Genomic DNA, 14,393 nt, shown 5'->3' with positions numbered 1-14,393 from the left:
GGGGCCGACTATATGATACCCTTCACCACTATGGATATATTAAACAGGACTATTAACATGAAATTGGATGAAATAAAATATGTGATATATATCTAAATGTGAATCTACCTATATATCCATAAGTTATAAAAATCGACTTCAATCAAATATAAATTGGTTATCTGTTGGGCTATGTCTGTACTTCTAGAAAACGCAACTATGTAATTCTATGCTCAATTTTGTACGTTGTGCAAAATTTGATGTCAACCTGACTAGCATGAAGAGTTTGATGTCCAATTTACTTAAAATCGGGCGAAAATATATATGGAAGCTTATCCAAATATATCGAAGGATATATAGGGACTTTGGTGCACCATTTACATGAAATCGGACGAAACTATATCTGAATCTGGGCCGATTTTCTCGAAACTGGGCAGACATCATTCTAGGCTCAATTCAGTACGTTATGCCAAATTTCCTGCAAATCGAAAGATATATAAGGACTTTGGTACACCATTTACCTTAAATCGGAGGAAGATATATACGGGAGCTATATCTAAATCTGAACCGATTTTCACGAAACTTTGCACACATCATTCTAGACTTAATTCAGTGCGCTATGCCAAATTTCGTGCAAATCGAAAGATATATAGGGACTTTGGTTTTTACCAAAAATCGGCCGAAACTATATATGGGAGCTATATCTAAATCTGAACCGATTTTCACGAAACTTGGCACACATCTTTCGTGGCTCAATTCAGTACGCTATGCCAAATTTCGTGCAAATCGAAAGATTTTCAGGGTCTAAAGTCCGTAAATCGGGCAAAAATATATATGGGAGCTATATCTAAATCTGAACCCAATTTCAATAGGGTTCGAGGCAACATTTGTGTTGCTCTGAGGACCTGTGTTCGAGCACTAGCTCGTTATCAACGTACGACATTTGTAAAGCCACATAGCCCAATATGCCTGATGAGCCGCTTAACCAACGGCGAAACGCGTCGCATAATGGTGGGTACGTAGGTTCTTCTCCTGGCTTTCCTTTTCATTGCAAAACTTAGATCATCAAGCTCGACTCGAAAGAGTATAAACAACCACTTAAAATTACTTTCAAATAATCACTGCCCTTACAAGGCAAAATTCAAATACCAAAAAAAAAAAAATATATGTATATATTGTTTAACAGCAATCATCTTAGACTTTGCCCAGTTTCATTTCCTATGTAAAAGATCGTGATTTTCGGATAGTACATAAGGCCTATATGGCGATTAAAAAACCAGTGAGCAGGTCAATATAGTCGGGCGGTGCCAATAATTTAATACCTTACACAACTACCACAGAATTTAAAATTTTTTGCGGATCTAAATTCTGAACCTGGGCAATATTTCACCATACTTGCTCCCTCTTGATCGATTAGAAATCAACAGGTCCTCTTTCTTGCGATTGCATATTTTCGGAATAATGTTATTGCAATTTTACACAAATAGGTAGTATTGAGAGCTTAGCGTCTGAGCAATCAAGGCGACGTTTTCGGCATCTAGTGTAGTAATTGTGAGACTCAAAAATTAATATTTACTTATTACTCCCACATTCGAGTACATCACAGCAGCATAAATGGTATTCACTTAAATGTCAACCAATCCTCTTGAATATTCTGTTGGATATTTTCTGGTCTATATCTTTGGAAAATAAAAAAAATAAAAAGAAAATAAAAATATATTGTTGCCTGAAATCTTCGGAGAAATTCGAAAACGAACTAGAGAAGCTTGACATTTTTGACTTGAGATTTAAGGGTAATCCGCCGGCAGCCTTGATTAGGCACCCAATGAAATTTTCTATTTATTTGTACATATTAAGAAAGCAATGGGTGGTCAATGATTGTCATTGCCAGAAGATGCTGTGGAACTGTGCAGAAACTTTCTTTTCGGGTTTTTAGCAATCTGTTGGCGACAATTTATTCGAAAATTGGTTTGAGCACATGTACATGTGTAAAATAATTTCGGAAAAGACTTTGAATAACATAAAGTCATTTTGATGGTAAATATTCCTAATGTCATTCCCAAGACGCAAATTTGTCGTCCATGGCCAGTAATACACACCGTGATGATATGTCCATACCTCTGTCCAGTACTTTTATTACAAGTTTTAGTAGTCATAAGATTACACATCCCTACATAAAATCCCCTTTTCCAAATATGGCGTCCATTGGTGTATTTAGTTACAAATATCGTGACATATATGTCCATAATTGTGTAGGGTAAAGTGGTTTTCTACAAAATATTAAAACCTTTTAAATTTACTTAATAAAATTTGAGGTTAGGAAGGTCATATCATACAAAATATATATGCAAAAGAAAAAATATGGAGAGATTTTTTATAGAAAATATTATGAAAGTGAAATTTTTTCTGTGAAATTTAAGGTCTGAAGAATATTATGTATGTAAAATTTACCTCGCTTTTCTATAGAATTTTTTCCCAGTGAAAGTCTTTATCCTAGACAGTTTTTTAGGCACTATGAAAGCCTGTTTTGTTTAGAAAATATTCCTCAGTTGCTTATGGAAAATATTCCTAAGGCCTTCAGGAAGATTTAGTTTTAAAGAAAATTATATTTTAGAAAAAGTACGTTATTTTATAATATATTAGAAAAATTTTTATAAATTTTTTTTTGTACCGTTATTTTTTTATAATATTTCCAAAAATGACACACAGTAAATGTTTTTATTAATACAAAATTTTAGAAAATCCAAAGAAAAAAATTACAAACGGCTTTGAAATGATGTTATTAAGCCCGGTTATATCTATGCTTGTCCATATTTGATCTATTTTTTGTAAAAAAAAAAACTTCTAAACATAATTACATATAGCCTATAAATTTCCAGAAAAAAATGGCTATAACATAACGTGTGCCAGAAAAATTACTAAAAATCATGCCTTATAGTTATAACAAATTTATAACAAAAACTACATCTATATCCATCAAACATCGTGGGAGTTCCAAAAATAGATCATTCCGCATGTTTTGTTTGTTTTTTCCTTTGTATAAAATTCAATATTTCATATTATGACCCGATTTTTATTTCCCTTTGACGTCACTTATACCAGATTTATTTTTGAGAAATTAAAATTGTATTAATCTCTTTTTCGACTATAAAATATGAAATATATGGAATCTATAATAAGATCTGCAGCTATATCCGCCGAAATATATTATTCCACATGTTATTTGTATTCTCATTTTATGAACTGATATTATTTTTTATTACTCTCTGACGTAAATCATAGAAGGTTTATATTCGAGAAATTAAAATTATATTAATTTTTTGCCTATTAACTCATTTGCTATTAAATGCTTTGTTGTGCAAATTTGCGTTTTTTGGTTTAGTTTAAATCGAAATGGTCTTATAATGAATCTTTATTAGAAAAAAAGAAACACGTTTGTTGCCTAAATCTTTTGTTCAAGAAAGCAATAAAAAATAATAAATGAAATCAACAGAAAATATATATGAAAAAATTTATGTAGTTCAAATTTATGTAGTTATTGCTTTGCGCACAAAAATTCCACGAGGCGGTATTTTAAAACAGGCGATATATTTTACAATAGGCAGGAACGATTCTCTTGGCAAACAAACCAAACAGTAAACTTATTGACCAGGAGGCAAATACTGTGCTGAAAATCAGTTCGATTTTATAAAGGTATATTGAGTTGGTCAGGATTTCTTTCTCTAGCCAATTCAAGACCACGATTTTTGAAATCTAAGCTATTGGTTTAAAAATACATTTCTATTTTTGGTTCTAAAATTTATCTCATCGAATTTGAAAATCCCATAAAGTGGATCAAATTGTAGCAGTTTAATCGTTCATGGATTAGAATTCCCCCATAATCATTTTTCCCTTCTTTAATCCATAAATTAATCATTTTGCAAATGTCCAAGATTGTAGTATATTGAGGCTTTGCTCTAATTACAAAATAGGGCTTTAGCTTTTTGACTTTCTTCGATATTAGTACCGAATATTTTTCTGAGATTCACAGATCTTTATGAAATTTTCAACTGATCAAAATCCGAGTAAAATTCCAATGCCGATTTATCGAAGTTAGTACATTTGTCTACCTGTCTATTAAAAACAGAATATAACTGATTAAAGATACCTCTTGGCAAAATGTAGATCTATGTAGATCTAGTCTCCATGCACAAGTAATTAGAAGACCCAAAATCACATTTTCCAAAAAAAAAAAAAAAAACAGTAAAGAAAGCAGTAAAGTCGGACTGGGCCGACTATATGATACCCTTCACCACTTTGGGTATATTGTACATGTGTATCCCCTCCAAGGCACATACACAAGTCTTTCTGCAAACTATGATAAATTTAATTTCATTCGGGAAGATTTAAATTCGATTTCGTACCATGGGACAAATTTATGAAAAACGACTTATAGCAATATTAATACTATCTATTCGGTCGCCGCACTGCTAAAATTTTAATTTCATTCAGACATCCATTCGAAATACATATGGAAGCTATGACAGCATCTACATCAATTTCAACAAAACGCAATAAAGTGCAAAAAATCGTGTTAATCGGACACACATTAGATGGTTGGTGCACCATATATGTAAAATCGGACAAATATATATGTATATGTGGGAGCTATATCGAAACCAGTACCGATTTTTCCGACACTTAGCACACATCATTCTAGACTTAATTCAGTACGCTGTGCCAAATTTCATGTAAATCGAAGGATATATAAGGACTCTGTTGCACCATTTACTTTAAATCGGACGAAAATATATATGGGAGCTATATCTAAATCTGTACCGATTTTCAAGAAATTTAACACACATCATTCTAGACCTAATTCATTACGCTATGCCGAATTTCGTGCAAATCGAATAATATATAGGGACTTTGGTACACCATTTATATTAAATCGGACGAAAATATATATGGGAGCTATATCCAAATTTGGACCGATTTTCAGGAAATTTAACACACATCATTCAAGACCTAATTCAGTTCATAGCGCTGTGCCAAATTTCGTGCAAATCGAAAGTTATATAGGGAGTTTGGTGCACCATTTACCTTAAATCGGACGAAAATATATATGGGAGCTATATCTAAATCTGAACCGATTTTCAAGAAATTGAACACACACCAGTCTAGACCTAATTCATAGCGCTGTGCCAAATTTCGTGCAAATCGAATGATATATAGGGACTTCGGTGCACCATTTACCTTAAATCGGACGAAACTATATATGGGAGCTATATCTAAATCTGAACCGATTTTCAAGAAATTGAAAACACACCAGTCTAGACCTAATTCATAGCGCTGTGCCAAATTTCGTGCAAATCGAATGATATATAGGGACTTTCGTACACAATTTACTTTAAATCGGACGAATATATATATGGGAGCTATATCTAAAACTGAACCGATTTTTCTCAATTTCAATAGGGTTCGTCCTTGGGCCAAACCATACGATACCCTACACAAATACTGCAGAACGCTAACTCTCTGCGAATGTTTATTCCCAGTCAGGGTAATATTTCGTGATATTTGCCCGATTACAGGTCAACAGCACCTATTCCGTACATTTTCGAATACTCAGTACAGTCCTTCTTATTACTTATCCAGATTCCCTTCACGGTGGGTTGTGTTGTGATGTTCGGATTATATTCGACTCGAAAACACACAAAAAATTAAGTTTTTGGGTCCATTTCATCCCAATACTATTATGTGATAATCACCGAAAATTGTAGGCGTTGTCCTTGACCATAATTGGAACTTCATGGAAAATTTCAAAGCGATCAGCGCGATATTTCCGCCCTCTAATGTGGTAATGGGATACTAAATAATATTTGAATACGTAAGCACCTGTAAATATTTGAGTGTAACTCCCAGATCCGAGTAGATACATAACTGTAGTGTAGTTGGTGTCAATTTCAAGGCCAACCACTCCTCTTGGATATGCTGTCAACTCCTCGGGTCTATATCCTTCAGGAGTAAATATATATATATATATATGTTGTAATTTTTCACACAAAAGTCAGGGTCCATTTGACCCGCCAAATATTAGCACACATTATTTATCAAAACAGACATGCTTATTCTTTGGCCTTTGGTGCCCTTCTCCATGCAAAATTTCGCGATGTTCGAAAATATATATGGGAGCTATATATAAATCTGAACCGATTTTTCCCAATTTCAATAGGGTTCGTCTTTGGGCCAAATAAATGAGCTGTACTAAATTTCATCCAATTCGAATCATAAATGCGCCCTGTACTTTGTTTAAAATTTAACATGGACAGAATGACAGATAGACGGACGGACATGCATATTCTCAGAAGGAACCATGTGTTTATCTCGTTTCCTCTGCCTGTTACAAACATATGCACAAACACATAATACCCTGTACCACAGTGTGGTGAAGGGTAAAAAAATTGTAATATGTTTTGTCACAAAGTCCTCATAGCTCCACAGTCCGATTTATGATATTCCAAAGCCCTGGACAAACTTCTTAAGTTAGTGTAAATCACTTCCCAATATAGGCCCATTTTAAAAGATTTTAATTGTTTTCCTCTTCACTATCCGTTAAATTATGCCTTAACTGGAAAATATTTACATCTTGGCTCACACCCTCCCCTCTGTCTCTACACGTCACAGATACATATCCCCAAAACATATGTTAACCACAATTGTTTTATTACACCTTGTTCAAAATATTTCAATGTTAATTTGCTATGCAGCCATGGATATTGCAGTGGTGTTCGTGAGTCCCCAAAAACACAACTAACACCCTCCTCCCACCTTACAGAAAAACATAACGTTATCATACCATAACTTCACCACATACAAATTGAATTGAAGCTTTTTTCTTTCTGTTTATATTTTATTAATGCTGTTGTTATGATATGTTTTAATAATTTGTGATTTTTATTGTTATTATTAGAAATTTATTATTAACGGAAATCATAAAATCATGAATTTTCGTTTTACGACTTATTCCAATGAATTATGTGATCTATAAAATTAACGAACGAACGATGAAAAAAACCTAAAATTGGTAAAAACATAAGAAATAAGAAGCACTTGTTGTGAGCATTGTGGCTTATCGATGGCTAGGCATTAAACGGACCATGAAATTCAAAATAAAAAAAATCTAAAAAATTATTGATTTATGTTTTGAAAACTGCATATTGAATTGTGTTAATGTGGAGAAACGTTAGGAAAATAATAAAAATAATAATAGTAACACTGTAGTTAGAATACTGTGTATATTGTTATGATGATAAATCAAAAGACTTAAGACACAAACAGCAATAGCTGTAATTTAAATAAAAATGCCAAACCCTATATAAATTTATACCGTATATATCTCTACGAGGTGATTGTAAAATCATAAAAAAATTATGAATGAATCGAAAAAACAACGCTTTCATTTTGATTGATTGCAATAATAGTAAAATTTTATTTTTGGAAAAAAAATATATAGTAATAATAATAAAACTGTGAAATGTAATTGGGTCACTGGAGTAAAGTTTTAGTGTGGATTTTATAAGAAAACTAGCTTCGAATAACTTTTTTAATGTTTATGTTTGCAGCGACCAGCCTATAATTAAAGTAGTAAAAATTACAATAAATTTCATTGGAATATACTTAATTATTGGGAAAATCTTGGGCTACTGTCATGCAGATGATAAACAAGTAATAATATCGATCATGGCGGAATTTACATACCCTGCACTATGTGTATACCATTATAAATTGTCCACTAGTAGGATATGAGACAATAAAACACCACATTAAATACCATCAGGTTGTATCAGGTTAGGATCTTTAACGTACTGAAAATTAGATGGAACCATAGCATGAGGGCTATTATTGACGAGGTCTTATATTGACAATTTTTTGGAAAGATATTTTTATTCACCAGGATTCTAGAATGCCTTTTAGGGAAAATTTCTTTAAAGGCTTGAAAACACTGAAAAATGAAGGTGGGTCGATCTTGATATTATTGACAAGGTCTTATATCGGCAATTTTCTGGAAAGATGACTTTTTATTCGCCAGAAGTACAGAATGCTTTGTTGGGAAAATGTCTCTAAAAGCTTCAAAATACTGAAAAAGAAGCTGGGTCGTTCTTGATATTAAGGCAAAGTGAAAACACGAACCTACATCGATTTTCTGTAAAAGTCGGTTCACCTTACGAGAATTTGGCATTACAAATTGTTGTCACTTTAGTGGGAGAAATTGCCTAAAACCATAAAATACCTTAAATGGGGCTAAATTTTTTATGGAGGATATGTCAAAACATGGATCCAATTCTTCAGTGATGTTTTTCAGAACGTAAAAACCTGGAATCCTAAATTACAGCCTATTGGTTTGCTGTGGCAAACCTTTAAAAATAAGTAAAATGGGCAGGGTTCTTATGTGGAGGGTATGGCAAAACATAAACCTATGATGAACATTTTCTATAAGGACGTTTTTTACCCGCCAACAATGCAGAGTGTCGAATAAAATTAAATCTCTAACGTATTGTTCGCTACTAATGAACCCCGAATGCCAAAATACAGCCCTTTCGGTTGAAAAAGACGGAACCTCTTATGGGACGGACCTTTATATGGGGGCTATGTCATAATATGAACCTATATTTATAATTTCCTAACGTTTCTCTAAAATTCAAAATTAGCACCAAGACATAACAATACCGAAAGTGAGCCGAGGCCTTTGAATGCACTCTATGTCCTAACATGGAACCATGTCAATCTTGATTTTTTCTCGAAATATATTAATCATCCTCCAAGAACTCGGAACGTAAAATTACAACCTCTTCGATGAAATTTACGGCGAAACCCATTACAATGCTGAAGGATAATCCCTTCTATTTTATAAGGGGGCTCTGTCCAACTTAAAACCTTTGTTGGCAATTTTATGCGAATGAGGTTAGTGCCCACCAAAAATTCTGATTGCCAAACTACAGCAACTTCGTAAAATATATCCGGCTAAAAACGTTTAAATCCGTTTAAAAGTTTTACCTTAATATTGGTCCCGAAAAAAATGTAAAAACTGCATTCCATGTGCAAGTCCACAAAAAATTTGTTCAAAAATCCAATCTTAGGTTCTCAAAAATCAACGTCCTGGATAAGTTTTTTCTTTTCGAAGAAATCTACGTCTTGTATAGGCCCTAACAAATATTGTTTAACATCGTTTGTAAGCCACAATGTTCAATATTCCTGATGAGCCGCTTAACCAACGGCGAAACGTGTCACATTGTGGTGGGAATGTAGTACCTCTCTGGCTTTCCTTTTCAATGCAACTCCGATCATGTAGCTCATCTCGAAAGAGAAATTAATAAAAAAACATTTACACGAATGATCATTCGCCCTAAAAAGGCATAAAAAAACAAAACTCAAAAATTCAGCTTGAGCCCGGCTGGGATTTGAATCCTGGTTCCCATGGCATCTGTTGATGTCCGGCGCCTTAGCGTTCAAAGCCACCTCCTTATCTTCCTAAGGTTGCACAATATGCAGTTGCATACCATTGAAGAAAAATATTGTAGTCTGTATGGAAAAAAGTCCGTCACTACAAGAAAAATCTGCTCTGAAAAGGAATGTTCTGGTGTGATGCCAAATGTCCGAACCTTGACACGGTCGAATTTAATTCGTAGATGCAATTTCGCAACAATAGTCGACATAAATACAACATATCAAGTAAAGACATTTGTAAGCCACAATGTTCAATATGCCTGATGAGCCGCTTAACCAACGGCGAAACGTGTCACATTGTGGTGGGAATGTAGTATCTCTCTGGCTTTCCTTTTCATTGCAACTCCGATCATGTAGCTCATCTCGAAAGAGAAATTAATAAAAATCTTAAATTTCTGTTGGTCCTAGAATATATTCCTTAGCATCCCCACCTGAAAATTAGCCGGAAATATTATGTGCAGATGCGTGAAAAAATCCACGCCTTGTGTAGGTCCTAGAATATATTCTTTAGCATCCTTACCTGAAAATTAGCCCTAAAAAATTATGTCGGTCTACGAAAAAATATTCTTTAAAAAATACACAACCTATTTGTCTTGTAAAAATATTCTTTAAGAAATCCACGCCTTGTGTAGATCCAGAAAAAAATATTCTTTAAGAAATCCACGCCTTGTGTAGGTCCAAAAAAATTATTCTTTAAAAAATATACCTTAGAAAAACTATTCTTTAAGAAATCCACGCCTAGTGTAGGTCAAAAAAAATATTCTTTAAAAAATATGCCTTAGAAAAAATATTCTTTAAACCAGTGAGCGGAGCAGTATAGTCGGACGGGGCCGACCATACGATACCCTACACAACTACCACGAACTCTAACTTTCTGAGGATGTTTATTCCGAGTCTGAGTAATATTTCGTGATATTTGCCTCCTCTTGTCCGATTAGAGGTTAACAACACCTCTTCCTTACTATTTTCGAATATTCAGTACAGTCCTTCTAATTACTTGTCCAGATTACCTTCACGGTGGGTTGTGTTGTGATTTGTGTTGTGATTTTTGGATTATACTCTACTCGAAAACACACAAAAAATTATATTCTCCGTCCATTTCATTCCAAAATTTTAATCTGATCATCACCGAAAATTATAGGCGTTGTTCTTGACCATAACTGGAACCTCATGAACAATTTCAAAGCCATCAGCGCGATATTTCTCCCTCTAATGTGGTAATGGGTTACTAAATAATATCTGAATACGTAAGCACCTGTAAATATTTGACTGTAACTCCCACATCTGAGTAGATACATCACTATATTTGGTATCAATTTAAAGGCCAACCACTCCTCTTAGATATGCTATCAACTCCTGGGGTCTACATCCTCCAGGAGTAAATATGTATGCCATAGAATACAAATTTTGTCATTTTTCACACAAAAGTCAGGGTCCATTTGACCCGCTAAATATTGACCGATCTTTATCAAAACATGCATGCTTATTCTCTGGCCCGATCCCCTTCTCCATGCAAAAATTCGCGGTGTTTGGGCCATAATTGCTGCCTCTGGAGCGACCAGAAAAACCGACAAAAATTTAGTATTTGGTCCATTTCATCACCTAAATATTAACCGATATTTTCCAAAAACAATAGGGGTCTTCATTGGCCAGAACCCATCCTACATGCAAAATTTCGTGAAGATTGGTCCATAACTGTGGCCTGTATCGTGTTTACAAATTATAATGGACAGACGGACGGACGGACACACATGTCTAGATCGACTCAGCTAGTCGAAATATGACGATCGGTATACTTAAAGGTGGGTCTACGACCAATAATTCGCGGCGTTACAAACTTTTGGGGCTGCACAAAGCTATAATACCCTGACAACATAGTTGTGTAGGGTATAATGACAACATAGTTGTGTAGGGTATAATGACAACATAGTTGTGTAGGGTATAAAAATCCACGCCTTGTTTAGATGCCTGAAAAAATATTCTTTGAAAAATACACGCCTTGTATAGATCCACGCCTTGTGTAGATGCCTGAAAAATATTCTGTTAATAATCCCCGCCTTGTTTTGGGACCTTAATAATAATTATAAAATATCTAAGATTGAATAAAAAAAATATTTTATAAAAATTCAGGTCTTAGAGCTACTTTAAGAAATATTCTTTAAGATCCCCGAAAAAATGAATCCATAAAAAATGGAAGCTTTGTAGGCCCTAAACAAATATTGTTGAATAAATGAAAGCCTCTTGCAGATCATTAAATTTTTTTTACATTCTGTTAAATGCTTCCTTTGATATCAATTGTTAATGCCAAAAATATGTTTATTAATTTTATAAATTTGTTGGTTAATAAGTTTTTGGTTTTGTACAATATGTTGTTGTCACTTTGTTGGTATCTTCTTCTGTTAGTTTCATTGCGCTTCTTTTTGTTATAAACATATTTCTTGTACATTAAACACAAGTGCTGTTAATTAATATTCTCAGAGAGTGGTCAGTACTAGTAATAGGCATAGTTTTGTAGTGTTGTATAAATATTCGAACATGTTTATATTAAACAACCAACGAACAGCAACAACAACTAAGAGTTTGTTACAAAAATATTGTCAGGCAATGGTATGACATTGTTAGGCTAGCTGACCAATTGATTTTTGTTTTTGGTTATAGCATAGTTTAACTATTTCAATCAATTTGTTTTGTTACTTTTTCAGTCAATGTCCAAAGAGATACACTCACACACACAGTTACATACATACACACAAAATAAATATTGAACATATAGCAGTAATAGAAGAAGACAAAAAAAGCTTCTCCTCTATATTCGAAACAAATTGATTGAATGTCGTGATGTTGTTAATGGTGGTCTCGGTTGACTGTTTTTTTTTTTTCTTTTCTGTAAAAAAAACTATCAAAGAAGCCTAAAAAAGCCTTAATGGACTTTCAGTGTATATACATGTGTGTATGTCTGCGATTGAGTACACTCCGGCACTTATATACTGCTGTTACAAAAAGCTAGCTTGAAGAAGCAGAAGCAGCAACCGCTGAAAAAATTTGCCTAAAACAAACACGTGCTGCTTTAAATAATAAACTTAATATTAACACATATAAAAGTCATTCGTGTTGTTGTTTGGAATTTTAATCGCTTAATTATCAACGTTTTGTAGCAAAAACATTGTATGAGTGTTTGTCGGTGGTATGTGTGTGTGTCTGTGTTCGTTCATTTATTTCATTGCATGAAAGCAAAGGCAACAGACAGCCGAGAGAAAAAAGTAAACTTATTGCAACGAGGAGAAATAAGCCAATTCAACCAGTTAGCCATCCAGCAATTTTCGCCTGGCTGGTTGGCTGTCTCACTGCAACAGCTTGTCGGTTCATTGCTACGGACTTGCTGTTGAATTTTGCAGTCGCCTGGACATGAGTCTGCTGTTGATTTGTTGACTGTATTGAGCCATTTGATCGCCTTTTAGCATTTTGTTTTTTTTCAGTTTTAGCCTGCTGGCAGGAAAAAAAAACTGTTGAGTGATATATATGAAGCATATACATGGCTAAATAAGCTGCAGAGTACAACAACACATAAGAGTTCTTAAAATTGTCTATATTTGTATAAAAATGTTTATATAAAAAACACACACCTATTTAGAACAATTAAATATCCGTAAATAGAGCTAACAAGGGTAGTGGATTTTTCAAGGCGTTGAAATAGGCATGGATTTCTGAAAAAATATTTTTTCATGACCTTACAATAGGTGTGGATTTTTATACCCTACACAACTATATTGTCAGGGTATTATAGCTTTGTAAAGCCTCAAAAGTTTGTAACGGCGCGAAATATTGGTCCCAGACCTACCTTAAAGTACATCGATCGTCGATTAGCTGAGTCGATGTAGGCATGTGTGTCCATCTGTCTGTCCATTATAATTTGCAAACGTGATTCAGGCCACAGTTATAGGTGAATCTTCACGAAAATGCACGAAATTTTGCATGTAGGATGGGTTCTGTGCAATGAAGATCCCTATTGTTTTTTGGTATAGATCGGTTAATATTTTATGGTTGAAATGGAGAAAAAACTTGATTTTTGTCTGATTTTCTAATCGCTCCAGAGGTCGCAATTATGGCCCATACATCGTTAATTTTTACATGGAGAAGGGAATCGTGTCAAAGAATAAGCGTGCCTGTTTTGATATAGATCGGTCAATATGTAGCGGGTCAAATAGACCCTGACTTTCGTGTGAAAAATGGCAAAATTTGTATTCTATAGCATATGGACATAGACCCGAGAATTTGATAGCATACCCAAGAGGAGTGGCTGGATTTTAAATTGATACCAATTATATTTTCGTATGTACTCGTATGCCCAATGATTGGAACCCCAGCATCCTGTGTCCCGTGCACAAAAAAAGAAAACAACACGATATATGCCAACTATAGAGGAATAAGTCTCCTTCCCATCGCTTATAAAGTGCTATCCAGAGTGCTGTGTGAAAGACTGAAGCCAATGATCAACGACATTATTGGACCATACCAATGTGGCTTCAGACCTGGCAAGTCCACCATTGACCAGATTTTCACTCTGCGCCAAATCCTGGAAAAAACCCACGAATAACAAATCGATACTTTCCAACTATTCGTCGACTATAAAGCCGCATTCGATAGCCCTATTCGTTCAGAGGTGTTTAAAGCCATGTCTGCGTTTGGCGTTCCTGCAAAATTAATACCGCTATGCAGGATAATAGCAGTTAAAGTCCTAAAGGTCCTCTCGGAGCCCTTTAATACCGAACGAGGATTCAGACAAGGTGACAGTTTGTCGTGCGAGAGGCAAAGTTGAACAGAAATGGCACTCTGTACACCAAACAGCATATGTTACTCGTCTACGCCGATGACATCGACATAATGGGTCGAACATTGAGAGCGTTAACAGCCACCTTTCAACAAATTGA

This window comes from Musca vetustissima, unplaced genomic scaffold (assembly GCF_032173495.1).
Source record: "Musca vetustissima isolate MV318-11 ecotype Yass unplaced genomic scaffold, APGP_CSIRO_Mvet_v1 utg324803, whole genome shotgun sequence".
Taxonomy (NCBI): Eukaryota; Metazoa; Arthropoda; class Insecta; order Diptera; family Muscidae; genus Musca; species Musca vetustissima.
The sequence above is the reverse complement of the archived record's forward strand: the minus strand, read 5'-3'. Positions refer to the sequence as shown.